This window comes from Pyxicephalus adspersus, chromosome Z (assembly GCF_032062135.1).
Source record: "Pyxicephalus adspersus chromosome Z, UCB_Pads_2.0, whole genome shotgun sequence".
Lineage (NCBI taxonomy): Eukaryota > Metazoa > Chordata > Amphibia > Anura > Pyxicephalidae > Pyxicephalus > Pyxicephalus adspersus.
The window spans coordinates 57,241,553-57,256,423 of record NC_092871.1 but is presented as its reverse complement, the minus strand read 5'-3'; the positions used below and the strand labels follow the sequence as shown (position 1 = coordinate 57,256,423).

The 14,871-nt window shown below is 40.5% G+C and overlaps 1 long non-coding RNA gene across 1 annotated transcript; it reads right to left on the bottom strand.

Annotated features, from left to right (window-relative positions):
* Positions 1 to 10,797: 10,797 nt before the first annotated feature.
* LOC140343210 (uncharacterized) lies at positions 10,798 to 14,842 on the bottom strand. The gene is made up of 2 exons (XR_011923277.1): positions 11,606 to 14,842; positions 10,798 to 11,263 (listed from the first exon to the last, which is right to left on the bottom strand). It is a non-coding gene; the product is annotated as an uncharacterized lncRNA (long non-coding RNA).
* Positions 14,843 to 14,871: the final 29 nt, after the last annotated feature.

The following is a 14,871-nucleotide window of genomic DNA, read 5'->3' as shown; positions in this document are numbered from 1 at the left end:
GCGCCACATCAGTTGTTCAACAGCCTGGATTTCCATCCACATTCACGGTGCAAGGGCAAACTTACTCCAAAGCGTGATCATTACTTCTGTTTCCAGATCAACCACCAAAATTTGTACAACTATATTTTATTGAAAACAAACTAATAGAAACTGACCAGAGGTGCACCTACATCTCAGGAACAAAATTTCAGATTGTCTTAAAGTTACAAAGGATGTTTTATGAGCACAATGTTCTTATTAAAACGTTTAAAACAGCATTAGAACATGTGCCAACGAATGAAGTAGTCATAAGAGCAGACTAAAGACCAGCAGGCAAACATGAACGTCGGTTCATACAGATTAATGGTTCGAGATACTGAACAGAACCACATAATACGCTGCAGACAATTGTTTTATCAATTCATTGTTGATATGTATGCTAAAAACGAGAGTGAACGTCTTCTTTACATTCGTCTACATCAACGTAAACTAAGAGAATATATTCACCTTAGAGATGCTGTGGCAAATGACGCCAACGTTGAAAGACTTTGATGCCTTAGTCATACTACCATCTACATTTACAGGCAGTCCCAGACACATGCACTTAGACACGCAAGATGCTATGACATACGCGAGGACACATGGGAGACCAGACTTATTTATCACCTTCACCTGCAATCCAACTTGGACAGAGATCAAGGAGATGCTTACCAAAAGTCAATTACTCAGTGAGCGCAACGACTTGATTGCCAGAGTATTTCAACAGAAGAAACTAACTGATGTTATAACGAAGGCCCATGTCTTTGGACTGCCAAGATGCTGGATGTAAACAATTGAATAGCAAAAGCGAGGACTGCCACACTCACACAATTTAATCTGGTTGGCGGACAAGGCACTGGGATGACACATTGCGGGAAGCCGAATTAACCAATTAATTTTCCTCCCACAGCAAATCAAAAATCTATTTGTTATAATATTGACTACATGCAGTCCATCCAATCCAAACACTTTATGGGAAACATATAGGGAGGCCCTAAGTAAGGATTTACTCGCCAAAGTCCGGAGAGAAAATCCCACATAAGGAATTACCTTTGCTCTCGACATTTTCAACAAGGCTTTGATTACTCTTGAGGAAAAATCTTTGGCCATGATCAATAAAACATTACTGCAGCTCGGCTTGCCTGCACCAGTCCGAGAACCACAAGACGTACTTTACTCAGATTACATACGTGAAAAGAACTACAACATCAAAGAGCAAGTGCATATGTCATTTCTAAATCAGGATCAGAAAAAAGCATACCAAATTATAATGGATCAGGTAGCGAAACAACATGGTGGTATCATTTTTCTGGATGCTTCTGGGGCCACAGGGAAAATATTTTTATCTCATTTATTTCTGGCCACAATCAGGGCTCAGGGAGAAGATGCTCTTGCCATCGCCTCTTCAGGAATTTTGGCAACGTTAATGGAAGGAGGGAGGACAGCCCATTCTTCACTTAAGTTGCCACTTGGCATTGTCAGGCATTGCCTATCTGCAACATAAGTAAGGCAAGTGGTCATGCAGAGGTGCTCAAGACATGTAAATTATTTGTATGGGATGAATGCACCATGGCTCACAAGAAAGCTCTCGAGGCCCTTCAGATCTGAGAGGAAATGACAACCTGATGGGAGGAGCTCTGGTACTCTTCTGTGGAGATTTTCGTCAGACTCTGCCTGTCATCCCAAAACTTTGCAACGGCACAAGGCTTTGTGTTAAGAAGCTGCTGGCCAATGTAATTGAAGCCACTATCTTAAAAGGAAAGGGAGAGGGTGAAACAGTTTTTATCCCAAGGATACCACTCATTCCCACGGATCTCCCTTTTCATTTTAAGAGATTACAAATTCCAATGAGACTTACGTTTTTGATCACAATCAACAAGTCACAGGGGCAGATTATTACGTACTGCGGAGTGGATTTGAGATTGCCCTCCCTGAGCATCTCCTTAATCTTCTTCCACGGACAACTTTATGTTGCTTACTCAAGGATGGGTTCCCCAAGAATTTATTTAGTATTGCTCCTGGAGGTGTTTTGTGTTTAAGTAATAATATAGTCAATTTGTCAAAGATTTTGCATTATAATTTGTATATTGTACTTATTCTTTTAAAACCTGTAAAAAAAAAAAAAAAGCATTTATTCAATTTAACAAAGAAAGCTTTAGCTTTATTTGATATCTTTTCCTGTATAATTTAAGATTGCAATACATAAATTCCCAGGCAACGCCGGGTAATCAGCTAGTAGAAGATAAAAGAGGGTTATGAATTCTAATACCCTCAAATACAAATATATTTTACAATGCTGAATGGCCCATTAAAATTGGGCAACTACGCGAGCGAATGTGCGAAGCAGGCGGATATTAGAGTCCTGAGCCAGCTCTGCTGTACCCGGGACAAACAGTGCTGTAGCGTGCACATCAAGTGGCGGTTCTGGCATCGGGAGGCTCCCCGAGTGAGGAGCAGTACAGAGGGAGGCTTGAGATTGGAGAAATTCAGATGCCAACTCACGGTAAGAGCCGGCAGCAGCGTGTGATAGCACAGGCAGCCTCAGCATGCAGGAAAGCCAAGATGGCGGATTCCTTCCTTCACATGTGTCAGGAAAAGAGCGAGTGCTCCAGTGAAACAAAAATGTATACAGGGAGCCTGCCTTCAACACCAGTTGTACAATCACAGCCTTCAGATTCAGAAAGCCTTTTGGAAAAATTTCAGTTAATGTTACATACAGCATTGGGGAGTACTAAGAAAATTACAGAGCACTTTTCAAGGGAGCTAAGAGAGCTGGGCCAGCGTACAGTACAACGTGAGGGGTGAGTAGATGATGTTACTACTGTTCTAGAGAGGCATGAAGAGGATATTGAGTAACAAGAAAAAACAAGAGGTACAGCTTTTACATCATAAAATGGAGGATTATGAGAATAGGGCGCGCCGCTCTAACCTCCGCATACGTGGCTTACAAAAAAGCATAATTGATCTTAATACAACAGTGACTGCCATTTTTTGTGAAATATGTCCTGAGATAGCACTGGAAAAGCTAGAATTGGATCGTGGTCACCGCACATTAGTAAAACCAAAAGCTTATTGTCCACCAAGGGACATTGTGGTTAAGTTGCACTACCCCTATGTCAAACATGCGATAATCAAGGCAGCCACAAAGAAAGAACCCCTCACTTTTCAAGGTCATAGATACCAGCTTTTTATGGACTTGGCTCCAGCAATGATACTGCGTTGCAGAGAGATGAAACCATTTCTTCAGATCCTACAGAATCAGCAGATCCCCTATAGATGGGGCTTCCCCTTAAAATTGTTATTTACATATGGGGGCAAGTTACAAGCTATCTCTTCATTAGAGGAGGCCAGAAATAAGTTTCAGGAAATGGGACTTTTGTGCCTGTGATCAATATGAGAAATCAGGCCATGTGGAAAATCCTAACCATTTAATACCACAAATATCTGAAATACATCAGCAAAAGAGGACTAAGGAGCGTAAGGTCACAGATCTACTTAAATGCTTGGGACTCTCTCAGAGCAATATTTGAATACTTAATTCATTTTTGCTTTCTGTTTTTCTTTTCCCTTCCTGCTTTACTTAGGAGTTATTGAAATAATTTTGGTCAATATTGTATGAAGGCCCCTTTTCAAATGGATATACTGTTCTGATAAATCTGGATATAAATCTGTTAGCTTGAGATACTAATTATGTATTTGCTGGGAGCATAATTTTCTTTAAACAGTTAGTTGAATGTTTAGAGAATTGTTTGATGTTATCTAGTTTTTCTTATTGTGCCTTGTCCTGGTGTAGAAGTCACTGTGCTCTTTTGTAAGTTGCCTGACGACATTATCGGGGCGACAGGAAAAATTCTGTCTTCCCTTGTTTATATTGCATTTTTGTATTATCAGAAAGGGAGGATGCGGGGTGAGAGCAGGTCTCCACTACGCACACCCTGGGTGTATATATTATGCATAACGTTTAGTGTTTTGTCCACCCAGTGTCACCCCTGTCTTAGTCTGTATCTTTTCCCTTTTGTTTCCGGTGTAAGGCAGGCGGCATATTGTACAAATGTTTGTGACGGGAAAAGGGTATATAGAGAAATGGTAATTTCAATACTCTCTCTCAATGTACAAGGCCTTAATTCCCCAGTTAAAAGGTCACAAGCCTTCAGTTTTTTTTCATACACGTAAAGCAGATGTAATACGTTTACAAAAGACACACTTCTCTACTTCCTCCTGCCCAAAATATTTTCATGCGGTCTATCCAACTGTTTTTAAAGCTAATACAGCAGTAAAACGAAGAGGGGTGCTTATTGGCTTTAGGAAAAGAGTGTCATTTCTATTGGATAGAATGGTGGTCGATGAAGATGATCGATAATTGATAGTGGTTGGAACAATAAATGGCGCTAAGGTGACATTGGTGTCTTACTATGCTCCTTATGAGAATCAATAGCTTTTTTGGAACAGCTGATGACTTTGGTGCGCAAAAATGTGCAAGGCTATTTGATGATGTGTGGTGACACCAATGTTCCACTAATATCAAGTATGGACAAGAAAAAATACGGCCCGTATAGACCGTATTTTAATACATCAAAAAGCATTGCCTTTGGTTTTATCTTGTGATATTTTGGCGTTCTCATGGTCAGACCATGACGCAGTTTGGGCTACATTGTCTTCTCTTTTCCTAAGCCCGATACGTTTAGATGGTCACTTAATGACTCTATGCTCAGTAACCCTGACATGGATCAAAAAGTACAAGGGATTTTAGTTGAGTATTTTTCTTTAAAAAAACAACCTATAACATCACCGGTTATGCTATGGGCAGCGCATAAGATGGTGATAAGAGGACGACTAATACAGATAGCCTCCCGGATTAAAAAGAAAAGTAGGGCAAAAGTAATGGAGTTAGAATCTACAATGAAAAGCTGAGAACGCAGTACAAAGCTTCACTAAATAAAAGTAAAAGACGACAAATGACAAGTCCGTACACAATTGAATATTTGCACAGCATCTATTGCTGAGAAAACGTTGAGATGGTCAAATAATAAACTTTATAGATATAGTAATAAAATGCATACATTATTGGCAAATAGGCTGAGGTACTCGGAAAGACGCCCAAACACCACAAGTAATCCAATGCATATATTGCAGGAATTTTTTTTGAACATCTAAAAAAACTGTACTAAACTCCTCATTCTTTCGATAATAGAGCTAAGGAAACATTCTTTCAGTTTATAAATCTTCCAAAAAATACTGCTAATAGAATAGAAATTATGGAAGCCCCTATTACTTTGTTGGAAGTGATTAAAGCTATTGGGGCTCTTAAACCCAATAAGAGACCAGGAACTAATGGGTTTACAGCAGTATTTAAAAAAAAATACCAGCAAATACTGGGACCTTACCTGGTGGGGACATTTAATGGGATTTTGAGAGGGGAAACCCTTGATTCCACCAAAACCCTCTACTAATGCGATGAACTGGTTTAAATTTAGAACGATTTCTCTTCCTATTCTGGATGCAAAGATTTTGGCAACAATCCTGGCATCCGGATTGGAAGATAGTTTGGGTGACTTAGTGTCGGCTGACCAAACAGGTTTTATACCCAGACGACAAGCGGGAGATACACGGAGGATTTTGCATTTAATTCAACAAGGTAAACAACAAGACATCAGCTTTTTTACTGAGTTTGGATATAAGTAAAGCATTTGACTCAGTGTTATGGTCATATCTTATATCATTATTAAATAAATGGGGCTTTGGAGAGAACTTTTGTAAATGGGTTTCCTCACTGTATGACTCCCCTAAGACATTTATACAATATATTGGCTACCGTTCAGAATGTTTTTCTATGGGCAGGGGTACCAGGCAGCGTTGCCCACTGTCGCCAATGCTTTTTGCATTGGCAATAGAACCTCTGGCTATAGCTATTCGAAATAATGTTGACATTCAGGGTATAGGGATAAACAGGGAACAACACAAACTCTGCCTTTTTGCGGATGATATTCTCCTTAGTCTGACAAATCCCATGGTAACTTTGAACAATTTGATGAAGGTAATGGAAGGTTTTCAGGCCTTCTCGGGGCTGCAGGTAAATAAATCAAAATGTAAGGCTCTTAATATTAATCTATCAATAGAAGTGGTAACATTGCTCAAAGAATGCTTTCCCTTTCAATGGGAGTTAAAAAGACTTAGCTATTTGGGTATATATATTTGCTCATCATATGATCTTTTGTATAGCGTCAATATCCCTGACTTTGTGAAACACCTGATCGGTTTATTAGAAACATGAAACACTATCAAATCTCATGGTTGGGCCGCCAAGCTTTTATAAAGATGTCCTGGTTACCAAAGTTCCTATATCCTATGAGAGTCCTTCCATAAGCTATGCCTAATCATGTATTAAAAATGCTACAAAGTAAGATGTTAGAATATATTTGGGGGGCAAAGCGCCCAAGAGTTCCTAGACATACTTTATATCGCTCTAGGAGCCGCATTTGAGTTCATATTATAAAGCTGCCCAAGTTACTCCCCTGTTACAATATCGTGCTCAAAAAAATATTCCCAAATGGGTTTCCATTGAGAAAACATTGGTGGCACCAATTTCAGTAGATACATCACTCTGGATTCCAGAGGTACAACGGCCCCACATTACCAACCCAACATTGAGACATACATTTAAAATATGGGACTCTATTAAATATGCGGGGGGCCTTATGTCTGGCCATAACCCAGTAAGTTCTATAATTGGGAACCCATTGTTTCCTCCTGGTCTGGAGGAACTGAGGTGTTTTTCTTGGTGGGTAGAAAAGGACCTATATAGAATTTGTCATTTTAATAACACGATTCATTCTTTTAGCAAGATTAGAGAAAAGTATGAAGCCCCACCTGAGGAACTCTTTAGGTATCGCCAGATCAGGCATTTTAAACAAACTAGGCTAAGATTAACTGTTGGAATTAATAATATGACGTGGTTTGAGAGACTGTGTGTACAGAATGTAAAGGTAAAAGGAGTTTTATCGGCTCTGTATATTACTTTAGTTCAAACAAGTATGGCCATTCAATCCTATATATCTAAATAGGAGGCAGATATGGGCATGTCACTGCAACAGAAAGACTGGAATCAGATATGGTCTGCAGTGGCCCATAGTAGCATTAACGCTTCAGCGGCAGAAACCAATTATAAATTGATGTTAAGATGGTATATGGTTCCATCTAGGCTTACTAAATTCCAACTGACCTGTGGGGGTAAATGTTTTAGGGGATGTAATAAATCAGGAACGCTCTATCACATATTGTGGGAGTGTCCTAAAATAAGAAAATTTTGGACAAGGGTATATCAAATAGTCTATACTTTGATGGGTCGCGGATTTCCTAAAAAAACGGCAGAGGCACTTTTGTGTTTGAAACCATTGTTCTGTACTAATGTTCAATTTAAATTGATAACGTATCTGTTCACTTCAGTCAAAATGGTTTTGCACAAAGCATGGTGGTCTAAAACCCCCAATGTGCAACAAATTAAAAATAAAATGTCCTGGTTTTTGGTGAACGAAAAGATGAGAGCGATATTGACTGCCTCAGTTCCTAAATTTCAAAAAATATGGATTGAGCATTACATGATCAACGGCTGGGATTGGTCAATGTTGACCATAAAGTTACTTTATTAATTATGTAGGCTGTAATATATGTTCCCTTTTCATACGTGGGATTGTCAGCTGGCCTGCCCCAGGTCCCCCATCCTTCCTTGGTCTTTGTGTCTTAGTGGTTGTCGATGTTATATGTAATATATTAAGAGTATTTGAGTATATATGTCATGATTAACTGAGTGGTAAAGATAAAGCAGGAAAAAGTATACTATAACTAGATAAAGTAAAATAAAAATATTAGGAAAATACACAGTGTTATCAGTAGAAGACAAAGTGGAAAAGAAAGGTGAATTCTTTTTGTAGTCTTAAGATTAAGGGAGTAATGAAGATTGAAACAATAGGGAATGAATAATGGTTAAAAGATGAAGTATGGAAGGCTATTTCCTCTCACCCTATAAATCATTGAGAGATATTATATAAATTACACAAATTTAAATATGATTTGGATAAGGTGCACGTATCCACACATAGGTCACAGGGCTTCTTTTTTTTTGACGGAATCACTAAACAGAAGTAGGGTCTGTATAATTATGTTGTAATGGAGGGAAAGGTATTAATACTTTTTCTTCTCTTATTAATAAATTAATTACACATTTGTTTTGAGTGTGATAATAGGTAAAGGGTTATAGCAGATAATTTTGTCACTAAATTACAAAATGTCACAAAATTAGGCAACTATGCTTTTGCTGTTGTGTTTAAAAAAATGAAAATATCTTTTGGGGTTGAGCTACAATAGCTGTAATTCTATCCTAGGGAGCATAAGTATAAAGGAATAGATTACAAATCATCACTTATTTACCTTTTTTTTTATTTCCATTTTTATAGTTCTAGATTTATAAGAACCATCCTATCTCCACTTTTTGCCAGTTTTAAAAGTGATGACGAATGGCCTTAGAGTTTTTTAGTTTGGCCACTATTGAGAAGTAGCTACTGCCACAAAAGAGCTAATCCGAGTGTATAAACACTGATCTCCACTGCAACCTATTGCATTATGCACTTTTAAAATGGCAAATGCATTTTAACTATGAAGTAATAATTACCACTTTACATGTTATCATTATCTTTTCACAGTGAAAATTGTGATCTTCTAAAAGAAGATCATTCCAACTTTTACAAATGTGGCAAGCAGAAAAATGGCATGATTTACATCTAGATAAAATACAATTTTGTAAGCGTTCCATTGGCACCTTTATAAAAAAAAAATGTTTTTCTCTCTTACATACATCTACACCAATTGATAGTGACTGACAAATTTCCAGTATAAATATTTCCAATATTTAACCAATAGGAATGTCCATATGGATACTGGAAATGTTGTAATAAATATACGTGGGCTGAGTTAGGGAAGAGACTCAGGCATTTCACAAAAAACAAACCCATTGTGTCCAACAATTAAAGCAGAACTTCAGCCAAAACTACTACTTTTATATTTTACTACACAAATAAGGATCTTTATTTTAGCCATGGGACTGTTATGTTCAAATGTTTTTAGACAAAGCTGAAAATACAGTTGCTGTGAATTTTATGAAAATAAAAATCCTCATCATGTTTTTTTTTTTTTTTGTTTGTTTTTGTGATTTGAGCCTATATTATTTTTCCGTGGGCTGGAGCCAAGTGCTAGTACACTCGCCTTCACTTGCCAGCCAGATTCCTGCCTTGATAAATGAGCAATAGGGGTTGCGAATCCGCCAATTAAGGCGATTAGTTTGCAGCTGCGCAATTCAGGAGGAACTGTTAAGCTGTCAATGGTGAGATCATAGCAATTAATTAGCCCACACCTGCTCCCTGTTCTGTGCGCATTTACAGTCCATTACAGGTGAATTAGAATCTTTAATGCTTCATCTTCTTTTGAGTAAGTGCTACTTTTTGATATTACATTGTACTCATTCACAAAATTAATTCATGTATTGTTACATTTGTTGGACTCTTTTCATACTTTTTGGTTTGTTTTGCAATACTGCAAACTAATTGAGATCAAGCTGTATGTATACTAGTTAACACTTTATAATGTCATCACACAATAGTATGAATTGAAAAAAATTGTCAACAAGCATTTGTGATATATTTAAATTTCATTGTAGTTTGGCTTGATAGAAATCAAATATTTGAAAAAAAGGATTGTTGCCAAAGATGTATCAAAAACATTTAGTGATTTCACTTGTGTGTGTATGTCAAAATACATTTAGATGCATATAAATACATATGCATTTTCATTATTACTATTTAACTGGACTGGTTTGTGTGTGGGGGGGGGAGGGTGTCATCAAGTAAGTTTGCTTGGATGGTATGCATTGATGTGACTTTGTAATCCTCATTATTGTTAGTTTCATCTTTTGCTGCAATGTTTTTGTGCTTGGTTTGTAATGATAGTTTCTGTTGTTTATCAAATCCTCTGCAATGTTTTGTGTTTTTTTTAAACCAATATTCAGTACAAATGTATGCATGGTTTCCACTCCAAACTGCTACTTGAACCCCCTGTTTGCTTTTGTCCCATTTTCAAAGTCACATTGCCACATATTGGTATTTGAATGCAATATGTACATATTTTTTACTCTGAACTTTGCACTTATGTTGATTTGCTGCCACACAACTCCTCTGTTGATTTGTGGTAGTGTTATAGGTTTGTTGTCATTGTGCTGTGCTGCCTGATCTTAGCTGTATTGTATACAAACACACTTCCACTTGCTGTCCAAACTGGTTGTCAATTAGTTGTCCAGCTGAGCTGCATACTCATTCTAACACACCTGATGTTGATGGAAGGAGTTCCAGGTTGCCAAGCACAAATCAAAACACATTGATTGCCAAACTCACAAGCAGGGTCAAGCACTCTTCCACCTAGCCATTAAGCCCGACCTTCGTTCGGGCAAAAAAAAACGGCTAGGATGGTTAACCCCGAGATTTTTCCCATCCATACTTACCTGGTCCCCCTGTGCTCATCCAGCGTCGTTTTCGTATTCCAGCATCGTCCTCCTCTCCAGTACAATTTAAAAAAAAAATTTCATGAAAAACAGTGGATCACTTTTGGTACAGAAATCTAGACCTCAGTGTAACGCTCAGGAGGTTAAATACCAGATAGTATGCTTTATTCATGTGTTTACATGATTCTAATTGTATTAGTAATTTTGTACTGAAAAATGACAGTGACAAATATAACTCAGTGCCAAACATAATTTATTGCTTTCTGCCAACAAACTCATTTGTTTTTGCTCCTCAAACCAATGACCAGAATGTCAAAAGGCGTTTATGTTTGTCCCACCAGGTCGTCCATGACCTGTACATCTTTCTGGAGGGTAAAATTGCTGCAAAAACCAAGAGAAGCTAGGCTGTGCCAAGAATGAAGAGGCTCCTGGACACTCTAAATATTTTAGGAAGGGTGTCCTTTCAAACCACGTCGCCCTTAATTTGTGCACTGTGCACAGTTTCCTGGGTGTTTCTAAAGGTTTAAATGCCATTTTAGACCTTGGCCCACTATATGTTCCCTTCCTCACATCAGCATGGGAGTGGAAGAACATAAAGGTGGATTTCTCCTTTACCCGGAAGCAATATCATCCACTATTGTACAGTTGTCTGTGATGTGACATTCCAGAGGCTTGGCAGCACAGCAGAGGGATGTTATCACCCTGTAAAGAAATAGATTACATTATTAGGATGTGTTAAGCAGCATGGTTAATCATGCTTTAGTGGTACCTACATGCTGCTGGATTGTATTTTTCATGCTTTTCTGGCTGCCTAAGCAATGCTTGCCCAAATCTGCACTAAAGTGCACTCTGCCCCAGTTTGGCAATGTGTTTTTGTAAAGTGTCACATAAAGGTCCAGCTCTTACACAAATATGTTTGCTATTTCATTTCCCAAACGATTGAAGTGTGCTTGCTATGACTTAAACTCCTAGTTTGGTTTGTAACCCAAACATGATGTGCTAAAATACGTAATTCATGCATTTTAAACATATGTATATACTCACGCGCAAAGACATTGGCAATAAGTTCATCCCTGACTCGACGGCCCTCTGCTGTGCTTTGGGGCTGGAGGCAGGATGTTGGGGCACCTCTGGCTCAAGTTCCTCGGGAATGTCCCAGGTATCACCGTGGTGCAAGCACAGATTGTGCAAGATGCAGAATGCCATGATGATTTGGGCTGCATTCCAGGGTGCATAAAGGAGTTCAACACCGGGCCGCGCCAAGCACAAAAATCGTGCTTTTGGCAGCCCGATGGTGTGCTCCACAACCCCCCGGCTTTTATGCAGAGCCCTGTTGTAATTATGCTCTGCTTCAGACCGGGGGTGACACACAGCTGTCATAAGCCATGGAAGCTGCCTGTATCATTTGTCAGCTGTAAAAAGACAAACATAATAGGTGAGTTCTTGGTATAGTAAGTGTTCTGTGAATGCAGTGTAACACTACAGTTTTTTTACAAAGGTTGTTAAGGGTTGTGCTCCTTGGTCACTTTATTGCTTTTTGGTTGTTAGGAGTAGTGTTGTTCGAATTCGGGATGTCCTAATGTTCGGCCCGAATATGACCATTTGAATTCGTGTTGACCCGACCCGCATTTTGCTGAATTCGAATACCCGAATTCAACCCTCCCACAATGCCTAGGGACCTCCCCCATGATGCAAAGGGCCCTCCAATTAGAGCAGGGATGCTCCCCTCCTTGTTTGTTGTGGCAGGCAGCCGATTGGCTGTCTGTCACTGCATGCCACACAGGCAGCCATTAGCCTATATAAGGCCAGGGCGTGCCTGCATTTACCACTCCTGACAGAGATTTGCTGATGGCATCACAACCTTTCTGTGCTGCTTGGCTTGCTTTGTCAAAGTGAAAAAAGTGCTTTACTTTGTTAGACTGTGTCACACTCACACTATTAGTCAGATAGATTGTTGGATTATACTCTATTGGTGCAGTATTGAAATCTACTGTACTCAGATAGGTAGAGTGTTTCACTGTTAGCTAGATAGATAGCTAGAGAGATACATAGCTAGATACATTGATAGATAGATAGATAGATAGATAGATAGATAGATAGATAGATAGATAGATAGATAGATAGATAGAAAGCTAGATAGATAAATAGTCAGTCAGTGTGTTACATAAACACAGCCAGAGGCAGGGTCCCCTCGCTGACTGCGTGCACAGTATCACATCTGTACTGAGAGACAGACACACAGACGCAGTGTATACTGCAGTATATAGTTTCTATACTGTGCTGCATATTACAAGCGTCACCACTGAAGCAAAGTGCTGTATACAACACAGCGCACTTGCATTTTTTGTGTCAACCCCCCCATCAAATTGACATATACAAATATCATATACATATATACATAAGACATTTCTACAATGTCTGGCCAAAGAGGAAAGGGCAGCTTTGGCAGGGGTGTCAAGCTAACCAGAATGAATTTGTTTTTACCTGCAGACCCAAGAACAAGAGGCACTGCTGTTGGTGGTGGGGTCCATTATTGCACACCAGGCACAAGACGTAGTGGAGTACATGACCCAGCCTGGGTCTAGTGATTCTACCCCCTCTTCATCCCAGTCCCAGGCCTTACAGGTGCCCCAAACAGTCCATGATACACCTGTTCCTCCTAGTTCCTCATCAGCGGCTGGAAAGTCACGTGTACGGCAGTATGTAGAGGAGTCCCACCGAGGTGTTGGAGAGGCGGAGCTACAAGCATTCATTGAAGATGCTCAGTTGTTTGAGTCATCTGACGAAGAGAGTCAGTTCACAGGCTTTCCCCCTAGTTACTTTTCACCAGAACACTCTGAGGCAGACGAGCCAATTCAAACTGGCTATTTGATCCGACATGGGGCGAAGAAGAAGATCATCATAGGCAGGAAGAAGAGGAGGAGGAAGAGGAAGAAGAGGAGGTTGCAGAGCGCCCTCAAAGGGGTAGAGGGAGGAAGAAGGTAAAAGCTGCCCACACTCTGCATTCTTCAATTACCAGTGAGGCAAGTCATTGACGTAAATCGTCGGAAGCTGTCACCACAGCTATGCCTCAACAACTGCGGACCGCCACCACGATCACCAGCTTCAGAGCACCTTTCGACCCAGTTAAATGTTCGCCAGTGTGGGCATTTTTTAATGTCCATAGTGATGACAACACAATGGTCATCTGTAAACTGTGTGCTCAACACTTGAAACGAGGCAAAAACCCAAACAAACTTGGAACAAGTTGCATGAGCACTAATTTAAAAAGCCACCACCCAGAGCTCTGTGCGACCACCTCCGCCCAAGAAGCAAGCTCCAACTCCTCGATCCTCTTCTGCTGCCTTTCCTCCTTCTGCCTCTAAAGTTACCCGTGCTGCTGCCAGCAATTTGATTGTGGCATGTAGCCGATCATTACCTTTTTCCAGCTCCACCAGCGGTGAGCAGGAGCTCCAACGCAGATCGGCTGCTGTTTGTGGCGTTGCTAGCAGTCAGGACCAGGCATCATTGTTATCCCCCACAACTTCCACCCCATCGTCCAATGTTTCTGTGGTTAGCATTAGCAGCATCCAACCTTCCATCTCCCAGATGCTGGAGCGCAAGAGGAAACATGGCGCAAATGACCCTAAAACAAAGCTGATCAATGCGGCAATTGCACAGCTGATTGCGTTAGAGCTCCTCCATTACCGCCTGGTGGACTCCAATGCGTTCCGTTGCGCATTCCTCTGAGCAAACCCACAGTACGTTATGCCTAAGCGACAGTACTTTTCACAAAAATGTGTTCCTGCTTTGCCCGAACACCTGCAGAGCAATGTGTCCATGGCCCTGCAGCACTCAGTTTCTGGCAAGGTGCACCTGACAACCGACAGTTGGTCGAGCAAGCATGGAGTGGGGAGATATATTTCCTATCAGCTCACTGGGTAACTTTGGTGGCAGCAGGGGAAGATGCAGCTGCAGCAAGGCCTGCATACATACCTCCGCCCAGAGCACATTGACATGCAATTTCCTCCTCAACCTCCACTTCCACCTCCTCCTTTGAATCTTGTGCCTCAACCTCTTCCTCCAGGGACACTTTGCCGTGGAGCAAGCACCTCCCATTCAGCAGCATCTGTTCACCGCCAGCAACAACCTGCAGTTTGCTATTTCAGTGCACAATTCCGACGTTGCCACGCAGTCCTGAGGTTGCAAAGCCTGGGTTCCCTCAGCCACACGGGCGCAGCCATTCTAAGTGCCTTGCGGGAGCAGGAGGACAAATGGCTAACTCCCAACAGACTTCAGCCAGGCAAGGTCGTGTGTGACAATGGGGCCAA